The sequence below is a fragment of the Eretmochelys imbricata genome, chromosome 1 (assembly GCF_965152235.1).
Source record: "Eretmochelys imbricata isolate rEreImb1 chromosome 1, rEreImb1.hap1, whole genome shotgun sequence".
NCBI lineage: Eukaryota > Metazoa > Chordata > Testudines > Cheloniidae > Eretmochelys > Eretmochelys imbricata.
Genome location: NC_135572.1, coordinates 325,910,212 through 325,924,562, shown reverse-complemented (window position 1 = coordinate 325,924,562; position 14,351 = coordinate 325,910,212).

The window sequence follows — 14,351 nt, the reverse complement described above, 5'->3', positions numbered from 1 at the left end:
AACAGTATGTTAAACCCCTTGTACATTCCTTTTAAACTTTGATTGATTGTCTCTGTTTAACTCATGCTCTTGTGTATATCTTATGAGAACAATGTTAAACCTATGCAGCATTAAATACTCTAGATTCATATTAGGCTTCTAATGCATTACAATGTCTTTAGCAGGCACTCCTGATTTTTAATGAACACATATTATTCTTATATTGTTACTTTTTAAAATCGGAGATTAGATGGTTAGAAAATGTGATTAACAATCAAAAGGACACTGGTCACAAAGGATGACATAAAAAATCCTGTAATTACCCTAGGCTTTCTAGCATCTATTTATAAATATTCCACACAGTAAAATGATTTAACATATTCTTATTCCAACAATGAAAGTTTGATAATGGAAACACTTCAGGAACAATTTAAAAAAAGATATTTTTTAAGGAATAAAGATATGTGAGGACATGTAAGGACATTTTAAATGGTATTTTTAAGGGGACCAGTCAATATTTACACTTACTGACCAGAACATTGACTCAGACAAATCATGTTTGTTTTATTTTTTTCTAAAATCCTATGAAAAACAGATTTTACAGAAATTTAAATAATATTGATAATGTTAAAAAATGTCAACTTTCTGCATTACTTACAAATATCAGTACTGAAAGTAAGTACAAAAGAGGTCACAGATGAAGTCCCCTTAGTGTATACATCTGGGGAACAGTGTTCTTTCCCTTTTTCTCATTAGAGCACACTGAAGTGGGGCCATGTTCTCGTGCCTGTGCACAGATTGAGTAAATGGACTATGAGAAAGAGATGTCTGTGGGGATCAGATGTATAGAATGCTTTCAACCAGACTGCTGTTCAATTGCTACTGCACTTTTGGTACTACATTAGACCTTGATCCTTCTAAGACTTTTGCACGTGCTTACCCTTACACCCTTTGAATAGCCGCATGGACTTAATGTGGTTGTCTAGGTGTTTCTTTGTGTAGGGTCTTTTTGGAGAGTGCATCAGCAAAATGAAAAAAAAAAAATCACTGTCCATGACCTCACCACTACCTGTCATGGCCGTAAAACATCCCTCCCAGTGTGAAACTGCACACAGAATTGCTCTTTTCCAGGCAAGATACAAGTTGTTTACATGGGGGCTGTAAACTCTACCCACCCCCCTGCACCGCTGAAGCAGAGGTGGCTTAGAGGTTTTAGTAGAGGCCCTAGAAAAATGAATTTTGCTCCAGTCCAGGAATATTGGGGATCCCTACAGTAGGAAATCTGAAAAGGTACTTCACTTGTGAAGGAAAAATCAAATGCACAACTATAAAATGGGGAATAACTGGCTAGGTGGTAGTACCGCTGAAAAGGATCTAGGGGTTATAGTGGATCACAAATTGAACATGAATCAACACTGTGATGCAGGTGCAAAAAAGGCTAAAATATAATTCTGGGAAGTATTAACAGAAGAGTTTGTATGTAAGACATGGGAGGAAACTGTCCATTCTGATCAGCACTGGTGAGGCCTCAGCTGTAGTACTGTATCCATACCTGAGTGCCTCACTTTAGGAAAGATGTGGACAAATTGGACAGAGCCCAGAGGAGAGCAACAAAAATGATAAAATATTTAGAAAACCTGATCTATGAGAAAAGTGGACATGTTTAGTCTTGAATAAAAAAGATTGAGTGGGGACTTCAACAGTCTTAAAATATGCTTAGGGCTGTTATGAAGAAGATGATGATGTTCTTCATGCAAAACCATGTTCTGAAGTGTCCCTAGCCTCTGTATGCCAGAAGCTGGGAATGTACAACAGGGCATGCATCACTTGACGATTACCTATTCTGTTCTTTCCCTCTGAAGCACCTGGCATTGGCCACTGTTGGAACACTGGATACTGGGCTAGATGGATCATTGGTCTGACCTAGTATAGCCAATTCTTATGCTCTTATGTTCACTGAAGGTAGGAAAAAAAGCAGTAGACTTAATCTGAAGCAAGGGAGATTTAAGTTAGATATTAATGGGGAAACAATCAAACTATAAGGATAGTGAAGCCTGGGAATAGACTTCCAAGGGAGGTTGTGGAATCCCCATCACTGGAAGGTTTAAAAATACATTCAACAAATACCTCTCAGAGATGCTCTAGGTGTTTTTGGGCCTGCCTCAGTGCCAGGGGATGGACTTGATGACTTTTTTAAAGGCCCTTCCAGTTCTGCATTTCTATGATTCTGTGACCAATAACTGACCTCTGTGCAGTTAATTAATTACTTGCAATTAACGTGTAGTTTATTTAAATTATGTATAAGATTAATCTGTTTAGATATAACATCTTGAAGAATCAGTGTAATTCAAATCCATTTTTGAAGACATAATTAGGACATTGTTTAGATCATTTAAATAAGTGTAACTCCATTACTTCCAGAAAATAGAAATGGTGGGAATCCTGTATATTCTTTAAAATAAATAGCATAGTATACATTTCATCATAAATTACCTTCTTCAAACTGTGATCAAGTGGTTAGAAATTGACTTTCTTTTTAAATTATTCATTCCTTTCATCAGCTGTCAAACCAGTAAATGCTATTTGTATGACGGAATAATTTGCACATTTGTGATGAACAGTTAGTGCTGTCAGAGCCAGATACTTGTTGTAGCCATTTAATCAGCCCATTGATAACATGAAGCAAATAAAATGGATACAATATATTCAGTTGCTTCGTTCTTTGTTTTTGAAACATTTGTGATACAGTGTGATCATCTTAGTTGAAACAGCAAGGTGAGAACAGAATTAGTGAATGAATCAGTTGTCAAGTTACGAGTATACATTTTGCTAGGAAATAGTCACTTTATTTAATGAACTTCTTTTAAGGCTACCATCCCAATTATCACTGCATTCCATTTATCAGGGTACTTATTAAGAGAATTGTATTATAATATGTGGGAATAATGAGCAGAGGAGAACACTCTGAATGTTTAAAGTGTTGGTCCACTAACTGATGTACAAGGAGGGGCTTCTCATTGAACAGTTCCACTGTGTGTGTATTTTACAGTCATAGCTCCTCAGAAAAAGGTTGTTACAACCTCTTACTTTTGCTAGCACTGGAGAGATTATACAGTTCTGGGGGGATACAATGGGATTCTATTCTATCTGAGACCTGATCAACTGAACTGTTAACTAAGCTCTAGTTGCAGCAACAAATTCAGCCCTCACTATAGCTCCTTCCATCCCCCACTATTTGAATCTTTATTACTGGACATGAAAGAATACAATTTGACTTTCAAAGTCGAGTCTGGCTTTGCAGGGCATGAATTAGAAGAAACATTTTTTTTTTAAGTGAAACTCAGCAAATGTTGCTCTGGATGTCATTGTAAGGCAATAAACACGTACCCATGCAATGCCATGTTTGCAGACTTACTTTTCAGAGTCAAAGAGCACTTTAAGCATTACAATATGCTGAGTGGTATCCAATGAGACCTTTCAATAATGGCAGGACTCCAGGAATTGCTGCAATAAAAGAGTCCTGAAAGGAATGTTTCATTTTGTTGCTGTCCTCCAGTTGATTCATATATAACTCTGAAAGTCTTCCTGTTTTTCTTGAAGGTGGGGATTGTATGTAGTACATACAATTTATGGTTGTACACTGTTTCATTCCCACACCATCTTATCCTAAAACTCAACCTGTGAGCTGAGCTGTATCTCTGCCTACCTTGCTGGTGAATCTGTTTTCTCAGGATGTTCCCCTGCCTTAATAATATGAATTCATATCCTATATTTTAGACATGCTGTAGAAAGCCAAGAGTCATTAATGTGACTAGTCATAGATTTGTACACCATAAATCATGACAAGTGGGAACAAGCAGAGATAAAGCCTGAAGAAGTTGGGGGGGGGGGAAGGCTTATGGAATGAAGGGCCTCTATGGGTATGTTTACACTGCTGCCAAGAGCACATCTCCCAGGCTGAACAGAGTTGTGCTAGCAGGCTTACAATAGGAATGTAGGCATTCTGGTTCAGGAGGACTGACTGGGCTCTCAAACCTACCCTGTATCCTTGATTTGAGAGTCTGAGCTCCAGCCCAAGCTAGAGTGCTGACACCGGTATTTTTAGTCTGCTAGCTCAGAGCCCTGCTAATATGAGTCTGTCTTCCCTGGCTAGGAGACATCTTCCCACTTGCAGTGTAGACATACCCTATATCTACTATTCAAGCAATGGCAAGCAAGACCAGACAACAGGGAGCAGGGAACATAGCATAATGCATTATAAAGGCTTCTGCTGCCTGGACAGAACTCAGCATGAAGCAGTGAGATATACTCAGAAGTCCCATCTCTTTGACCAGAATATGAAATTTGTTTCAGGCTTGCCACGCAAGGACATGTAAGAGTCACATATGGTCCCATATTGAATAAAATTGCTTTCCAATATAATGCCTTATTTTTTGCACTTGCAATTATTGCATAAATTAGCAGATTTATTTATGCCTGGAATTTAACCCATGCAGTCATCTAACTGTATCCACAACTACGGTGGTTAGGCAGCCAAATGGTTGCAACTCTGGGGGAAAAAAAAGTGTTCCTGCCACATTGGAAGCTGGGCTGAGATGCAGTTAATAGTCAGATGGAATCAGGTGAAAGAAGATCATTTTTCCCCTCTGGATCCTCCTCTCTGGAAAGAGAAACAAATTGATTTTTAAAAGAGTGCCAGGGGAGTACAATATAAGTGAGGCAGGAATAACCTAGAACAAGGCAGCAGAAAGTAGTTGAAGTATAGTTTCAGTGGCAACATGTCAAAAGGAGAGTAATAAGAGTATAGTTAAGACAATAGATGGGAAAACAGAAAGTACTTTTGGTAAATAAAGAGAAAGGAGAAAAAAAACCAACAGTGCTGAGAAAGGAATAGTTTTCCAAAGAGTGTCATGTGGGAAGTCTGGGACAGTAGGGTTTATAGTTGTTAAAGAAATATAAATATTAGGGTGGTTAGCCAGAAACAATTTTGAGACATCACTGAGCTCTCAGAATTTAACATTTTCTTCTAAATGTGCAAGATATGAGAACTAGAATAATAATCCCCTAATCTGATGGCAGACAAATACATTTGATTAAGTCTGTTCAACGGGTAATAAAAATTCTCTTCTGTCATGCTTGCACAGCAACACATTTGTAATGGTTGCACAGCAACAAATTGGCAACAGTTACTATCCCTCAATGGAGATATAGGTTAGCGTGTGACTAATAGAAGCTGCTGGTTGAACTGCAAGGGAATGAATGATTTCAAGTGAATGCTTGCATGGGCTGTTGAAATTTAGACTGTTCTAGAAGGATTGTTCTCACTGGGAGTTCTTGGAGGGTTCTGTCAGAAAGGCTGAAACCAACCAGGTAACATTTGCTAGCTTTCTTCACAGGTTGTCCTGAAGGAAGAAAATATAAACCATGTTCTACATTATAATTAACAGAATTGCTTCAGTATACTCACAGGCACAGTAATGTGTAAAGGTGTATGCTTATTTTTAGGCATGGGGAAGATGATTTGAATAAATATAACCGATCAGAAAATTGGAGCAAAAAAGAAATAAAAGGGCCAGATTCTGATTCCCTTCCTGAGGCACTCAGATACTACTGTGATGAGCACAGCATAAAAACCCATACAAAACAGAACTTTCACTGAGTAGTACCTTTCTTACAAGTAGCCATCACTGATGCCAAGGGGAATACCCATGGCGTAAGGTACTATTAGTATGAGTTTGTGGTCCAGCCCTCTATAAATATATAAATTCAATGTAAGGGCTAGAGCTGAATGAATTCACTATCAATAGTAGTAATGAAATTTAAACAAATATTCTAAAATATTAGCAAAAAGAAAATTGTGAATTTTTATTCATGAATCTTCACACCAGTAAGTTGTTGCTAAGATTTATGCTCATTCAAGGCCTTATCCAACTCCCAACGATGTCAATTGGGAAAACTCTAAGTTGGAACAGACCCCTAGTAACGTACAGAAACATATTACAGCCAGATTTTGCCACCCTTACACAAGTTGAGGAGCACTTATTACTCAAATTATCCAATTGAAATATACAGGACTAATTCAAGAATAAAATAGTGTGAGTAAGGGTGTCAGAAATAAGGACCTGGTGGGTTTTTTTTTCCTCCGTCTGCTGCATCACGGAGTGGGAATTGCCTGATAGGATCATTTGGGCATTTCTCACCTAGCCATTTCCTTAGCTTTGCTTCAGGCACTGGTGGCACCTCAAACTCTTCTGTTCTCTGACTGTGGCACACAACAGTTTAATCTCCTGAGGACTAAAATGCTTTAGTTTAAGGATATGACTATGCTGCCCCCCAGTTTGAACTAAGGAAGTGTGAATAGCAATGTGCACCAAAGTCCACACTGTAACTCTGTGTGGATGTGGTGGACATGAACTTAAAGGCATCAAGTTCTCAGTAATGTACTCCTCTTCAAAGAGAACCTGTACGTTCATGCCCACAATGTTCACATGGAGGAGTTACAATCAGCAATTCAAGTTATTTGGCTCAGGATAGAGGTAACTGGGTAAAATTAGTGGTCTGTGATTTGCAGGAAGTCAAACTACATGATGTTCTGATACCTTCTGGTCTAAAGCCCTATGAAACTCTATGAAACCCCATGTCACGTAGCATGTTTCTTATATGTTCAATTGAAACAGCTTGATTTTCAATTGACTTATCAGCTGAAATGATTTGGTGAACCATTTTAATCACCAAATGGTATCATGTAAATTGTCTTCTCTTCATTGACCACTGTTATGATCTATGCAAACAGTAAAAGAAGAGAAATTTGGCAAATAAATGATACATTATGAATTATTCACCAAAGTCTAGGCAGGTTTTGTAAGATAAGGCCAAACCCAAATTCTGCTCTCATTGACACTTAAGTGACCCTACCACTAAAGGCATTGGAGTTACAAACATGTGACTGAAGAGAGAATTTTACTTTTATTATTACCCTTCCTACACAGTAAAGAACTCATGGAGTTATTTGGTACAATGAAATGTGTAACTGTAATACTTTCTGTATTTAGCACCTTTAATCTAAAGATCCCAAAGTGCTCTCCAAGGCTATATGAGCTCTAACTCTAGTGTCCTTGGTATAAAACAACTAGCTATAGGAAAATTTACTCTGATCTCAAACAGCTTATGTTTGAAGTTGTATATAATTTTCACATTTTGAGTGTTACTTTGGCCTTAATAATTTTGGTACAACATTTAAAGTTGCATGTGTTTTTCTGGTGCTGAATGGAAATAGGTTACTGTAGACTTATTTTAAGTTTACATATTTAGGCATAGCAAGAAAGACTTAGATCATAGTATTTTACTTAATTCTATTCAAAGTGACAGTTCCAGCATTTTGTAGTGATTAATTTTTAATCCACATGTCACGGAGACTTAATATATAATTGTTGATGTGAAAGCAGTTTTTGATACCAAAAGCAAATGAAACCACAGAGGGAAAACAATAAATTTGCTGCTGCTATGTTTTTCATTCATATGAATGAGATCTACACAGTTAGTTTTAAATTGGACTAACAATGCATGTAAACAAAAAAATTAAGAAGGGATGCAATGATACAGAGATTATGTACTATAATCCTGTTGTGAATAAGAGTGTGAATGGTAAATTTGGGGGAAAATGCTTGTAAACTAGATTCAAGGTACTACATTATTCCATTCATGTAAACCTTTATATAACTAGTTCTTGTTTACAGATTGTGTTCTAAAATGTCTTTAAACATAGTAGTTAAAGGGTAAGTAATGAAAGGCTGAAAAAAGAAAGCAATTTTGGTCTTGTTATTGCTATATATATTCTCATTATCCAAATAAATTTGAAGTAAAGATAATTAAATAAAGAGTAACAGTGATTTTTTTTTTCTAAAATGGTCCAGGGCTGAGTTTTCCTTTCCGATCCACAATGGATCTCTTACATGGATGCTAAATAGCAACTCTCCCATTGATCTCTGTAGAAGCTACAACATCTAAAAGGTGACCTTAGAGGAGATTTTTCTCCTCAAACAGGTAGCAAATATCATATGATCAAAATCTGCTCACTGTACCACATGTTCACGGCTGGCAGTCAGCCTGACAACAAAATATAAGTGAGAGGCAGATAAGAAGCAGAGAGAAGGGAGAGGAATGAGGAGTAGTATATCCCTTTAATATCTAGTGGTTTATGGTGTACATCTCCTGGGAAAGCTTTCTACCTGCATCAGAAAAGATGCCCAGACAGGTTCCCTCAGTTTTACAGGGAAACTGGAAAAAGTCAGGAGCAGAGATGGTAGTGGAAACAGCAGCAGAGGCAGGCACAAAAGGTTCAGTAGCAGTAGTCGATATTGTGGCCAATTCTTTCTAGTATTTTCTTCTTCTCCCCTGGACCAGATTGAAGCATAGGCATGTGCTAGCTCCTGGAGTTACACGATAACATCTAAATTCCAGCGTTCATTAAAAATAAATATGCTTCTAACTCAAGCCTGAAACAACACCTGTGAGTCATGGGAAACACCCCTTTCACCTCAAACATGAGGGATGATGGGAAAAGGGCATGCCCACATTAACTTAACAGAGGTCTTTATGTCAGGGGAGAGGGATCAGGGGAGCCCTTACTGCAGCTACTACATCATGGTTCCTCTGGGTGGAATTGGGATTCTTGTTTGGTTGGGAACTGATTCCTCCTTCCTCCCCAGCATCCAAACAGCAGTGGGCCAGATTGGAAGGGGAGCCCTACCTTGCAGGCTCCCCACCAACTCCACAGATGGCCCTGTATGGGTTGCTCATGCAACTTCCACTCTCAAGTAGTGGGACCAGAGCATGGATGTAGGGCCATATGATAGGAGTAGTGCCTGGCAAGGTAACCATATGTTATGTGCCAAGGACCCTAGATTGCCTTAATCCAGCAGTGCTTCTCACAGTTTCATGTGACATTTGGTCCAAGCATCACAAGATTTTCATCCCAGTTGTTATCTGTGGCATTTCCCATTCTTACATGTTTGCTACATATATGGGTGCCTATTTTAGGCAGTACTTCTCCACTCTTAACCACTAAGTTTGTATACGAAACAAGAAAAAAAATAAGATAAAAGGGAACCCAGAATCAACATAGAAAAACACAATAACAATATCTATCCGAATGATAAGTAAAATACTCCCCTATGGCAATTTTGGCAGTAGTCTGTTAGTTTGGTTCCTTACTCAACAGTATAAATGTCCAATAGGCAAATGTCTTCTTATCACATCACTTCTTCCTTTCTCATCCATGAAACCCCATTCACATGTTCATATCATAATGTAGTTCCAGAGTCTTCAAGTATGCTCAGGTAGGCCTGCCCCCACTCCCTTGGGAAGTGCTGCCTGATCATTTCTTGAGTCTACACCACCTAACTCATGCCTAGTGACTTCAGCTTTATTTAGTGTTTGGTAGGAGGGGCCTCACCCAAGTTCATTCAGCTCTGCAGTTGTCCTCTGCAGGTTCAGCAAAGCGCCACCTCTGCATCATCTCCCATTCATCATCTCCCACCGAGGAAGAATTCTCCCAACCGGTAAGGATCCTCAGTGGAATGGAACAAGTAGGTTATAGGATCCTTGATCAGAGTCTTGGCCATCAGGGATATACTTCTTTATCAGGGCAGGAGTCCTTTTTCCCTTATGATTTCTTTCGTGTTCAATTCCAACACACAATCAATTCTGTCTGTGCGCAGTTATGATGGCTCTCAGGTGTTACTGGATGACTTATGCATACAAGGCTCACTTTGTAGCTGTACATCTCCCTGCTCAGCAACAGATGGTGACAGACAGCACCTTCATCTCTGGAACTTCTGTCCATTCGGAGTTCCAATAAGATATGCAGATGTTGTCATTCTTCCCAGTGTTCCTTATCCTCTAGATATTCAGAGATCTTATCCTCTAAATCTACAGGAATTTATATACACATAGAAAATCAGTTCTGAGAGCATATGTATAATTTTAAGAACTATCTTGTTCCTGTTGAAGACAATGGGAGATTTTTCTTTGATTTCAGCTGGAGGTGTCTAGGTCCTTAGAGGATACTTTAATTAGGAAAATTTCAGGTCAATCATTTATTTTTAATATTAGTGAACATTAAGATTAAATTCACCCATGAAGATGAGTCAAACTGCAAGAGGACTTTGCTCTGTAAGTAAAGCACAATGTGTCATTACAGCCTGGGGAAACACAAGGATGTGATGCCCTCAAATTACAAAACTATCTCTGAATATTTTAAGTTTTTTGGCTTGGGAAGCTAGCGTCACATCTTGTATAGACCTTCCCAGCTAAAAAACAGTGGCTGACCAGTGAAGCAACAAACTTATCCAAAAGTGTAATCACAAGCCAGCAAAGAAAAATTGTATATTCAATTGGAAATGCAAGTGGAAAAAAGGGTGTCATTCTTGACTTTAGTGTTAATATTTTTATCTAGTGTATCTAATTTAGGATGGCACAGAATATAAAGTGTAACCAATAATTGTGATAACTGTCATTGATTTGGCATGGAAGCATTTTTAAAATTCATTTCTCAGAGAGAAATAAATGTGATTGAGTACCGTGATGCCCACAGCTAAACTGGAGGAGATTTTTTGTTAAATGGCATGTCAAGCACTTTGACCTATTTCAATCCAAGGTTGAAACTAAAGCAAATTTCTAGAGAACAAACTGGATTCAAATTAGGAAGTCTGCAGACACCTAAAAAGCCTCCAAAAACCTAAATGTACATTTATATAAGAGCTGGTTTTGGGAGAAGAAAAAATGTAGTGAATATAAATTATCACCACCAAAAGTTACTCAGAATCAAATATATAATGTATTTGATGTAAAGGAGAAAAGAAATGCTTAATGACAAAGGGGAATTAGTTTTTTAAAAGCTGAAATTGCTAACATTTTAAAGGATTTTTGTGTGTGTCTGTATGGTCCAAGATACTTATTATGTATATTTGTTACATTGTGGAATATACTATATGCATATATGCAGGAAATATATTTGGTTGGAAAAGGGGTTTTTAAGAAAAGGAAGGTTTTGGAATCTCCATCATTTTTAAGAGCAGGTTAGACAAACACCTGTCAGGGATGGTCCAGATAATACTTAGTCATGCCATGGGTGCAGGGACTGGACTAGATGACCTCTCAAGGTCTCTTCCAGTCCTACAATTCTTTGATTCTGTGATTCTTCCCTCCCCCCCAACAAACAAACAAACAAACAAACAAAACCTTTAGTAAAATACAGGTGTTAGAATTACTACACATTAATCCTATACTACATTTTTAAAATAATGTGATTTGATTAGAAAAATGACTGAACAATTTGATAGTTGTTTTGAGTTTTAAAATCACCACTACAATATTACATTGACATTGTTTATAGGACTAGGATACATGTTGTAATTAATCAATTTATTTATTTATTTTGTCATAAGCTTCAAAAGCCTTTAAGGAAATGTGAAAAAATGGTCTCAGTTTGGCTTCTCTTGCAAACACTGGCAGAATTAATTCAAATTAGTTGGAGTACTATAATCAAGAATCTACATATTGAATGGGAAATTAGAGTAGGTAAAATGATAAATTACAAAAAAAAATCTTATGAATTCACATCTTTTAATTCTTTGTGAATTATGAAATCTCAAAAATATAATTTTATGGATATTTGATTAATAGTGTATGCAAACGTATTTTGGCATACATTTTGATCGTAAAATGGTCACTATGTTTATCCTCTATTATTTATTCACTACGAGTGCTGCACAATTGGTCATTTAAATCATATAATATTTGTTTGTTTTCTTATTGTATGACCATATGATCACAAATTGTCCAAGACCATTCCTAACTGTTTGAGTTTATTGTGCAAAGAAAAAAACCCAACTACTATAAACGTCTTTTCAAAAAAAGCTGTGAACATATATGAATTTGTTCACAAATACTTATTTGTACTAGTATTTATAATACTTTTACTTTCCAGGAACATTCCTGCAAATTAAAATTTGGTCATGGCAATGTTTGCCAGTAAACAAATGGAAGGAGCCATGAATACTAATAAAAGAAAACTGCAGGTTTCTTGTCATTTTCTTTCCATATCTACTTCCTGGAAAAAAAGGCAGACAGCCAGGTTTTTACTGACAGACCTGTGACATTTTTCCAGTGAGTCATACTGTGTTTGGCTATTGTAGAAGCTGGGTCATTTATATAAATGTCTCTCATTTATTAGAAAATGTGTTTTGTACCCAAAAAGAAAATTCTGGCTTACATAAAATTGCTTTGTACATAAGAATGGCCATACTGGGTCAAACCAATGGTCCATCCTAGCTCAGTATCCTATCTCCCGACAGTGGCTTGTGCCAGATGCTTCAGAGGGAATGAATGGAACAGATCAATTATTGAGTATTCTTGTATAGTATTTTAAATATTATCTGACATATTTCACCCAACTTTTTGGTACGTTATCATCACAATGAAAACACATTTGTTTTACACAGTTCTTTCTTCTCTTTAATCATGCCTGCTTTTCGCCCACCAATGTATGAATATATGGATTCTGTTTAAACACAGGCAGTCTGTACAAAATGACAATAAACATTTTAAGATATTTTATTTTGATACTTTTAATTCATCCAAATGTGTGTAGTAAGGCAGAGTGGCCTCCCTCTGAGCCTGAAGGACCACTACACTCCCCCTGGTAGGCTGCACCAAAACAGCCACTCCTTCCCCCCTCCCCCCCATGCTGGAAGCTCAGGGAAGGAGGCAGATGTCTTGGGCCCTCTGCAGGACTCCGGACCAGGAACTGAGCCATGCCATGCCCTCCTACTGGTGAACACTGAGAGGAGTTACTGGGACTGCCATCAGTCATCTACCTTGAAGCAACTGATGCTTGCTGACTACAGAGCCACAGCAATGGAAGGCAGTAGGAAATAGCCAGGATAATCAGACTTTGGTCAGGTTGTGATGCTAAGAAGCGAGGCAATGGAGTTTGGCTTCCCCACTGACTCAGTGGCAGGATCACCCACCACTAGCAGGGTCCTGGGCTCGGACCCAGTGGAGTATGGTGGGCCTAGATCCCCCTACCTCCTTTTCCACCAATCCCACAGCTGGGAATTGGCCGCACACTCCCCTTATATCCAAAGACCTGAAACCTTGCTTACTGATATGCCCTGTCTGGAGGGCCAGAGCCCAGACCGTATTTGTTGTCTGCCCTAGCCAGTAGGCTTGGGCTAGAGAGTTTGGTTACTGCTCTGCCCTACCCAGAGGGCCAGAGCCACAGACTGCTAATTTACTGTGCCTAATGCAGTGAGACAGAGTGGCCTTCCTCTGAGCCTGAAACTGAAGGACCACTACAGTGTTATACTAAATGAGTGTTTTATTTCTTCTTGGAGGTTCTATTTCAAGGTCCATCTACCATTTATCATATAGTCAATTTAAATGATTACCTACACCATTATTTAACTCTTTCATTCCTGGATTTTTCTGCAGTCCCAATGTAGTAGTAAAATGCAGAAATGTTCCTTAGAGTATTGATTTTGGAGCATCAGCATTTCAAAGGGAGAAATGGGGCAACATTGGAGTCCATGAAAATTCTCCATATGTATTATTGGAAGAGGGTTGATTGGGAGAGGAATGATATTGAAATAACTGCTAAACTTATTCCACACAGCAAAGCAATTACAAGCTATGGATGAGGCCAAAGAGTCCCCCACTCTGCCCTGAGATTCACCCTGAATTACCATCTTCTTTGGCTACACCTCCATTCTTGGTAGTCAAGAAGGTGCACCTGCATTGGTGGTCTGAGGAACAATGGAAAGTGAAACCTCTCAGATTTCTGTCATATCAGAAATCAGGGGATGGGGCTTGAGACAGACCTTTAATATAGGTAACTGGTAGGCATTATCTAGTATTATCTGTCTTCCTGGCCCTGCATGAGTTCCTAATGTATGATCATCGGATGAGGAAGCAGAATGATCCTCTATTCGATATTGGTGAGGCCTCATCTGGAGTACTGTGTTCAGTTTTGGGCCCCACACTACAAGAAGGATGTGGAAAAATTGGAAAGCGTCCAGCGGAGGGCAACAAAAATGATTAGGGGGTGGAACACATGACTTATGAGGAGAGGCTGAGGGAACTGGGATTGTTTAGTCTGCAGAAGAGAAGAATGAGGGGGGATTTGATAGCTGCTTTCAAGGTGGTTCCAAAGAGGATGGTTTTAGACTATTCTCAGTGGTAGAAGATGACAGGACAAGGAGTAATGGTCTCAAGTTGCAGTGGGGGAGGTTTAGGTTGGATATTAGGAAAAACTTTTTCACTAGGAGGGTGGTGAAACACTGGAATGTGTTACCTAGGGAGGTGGTAGAATC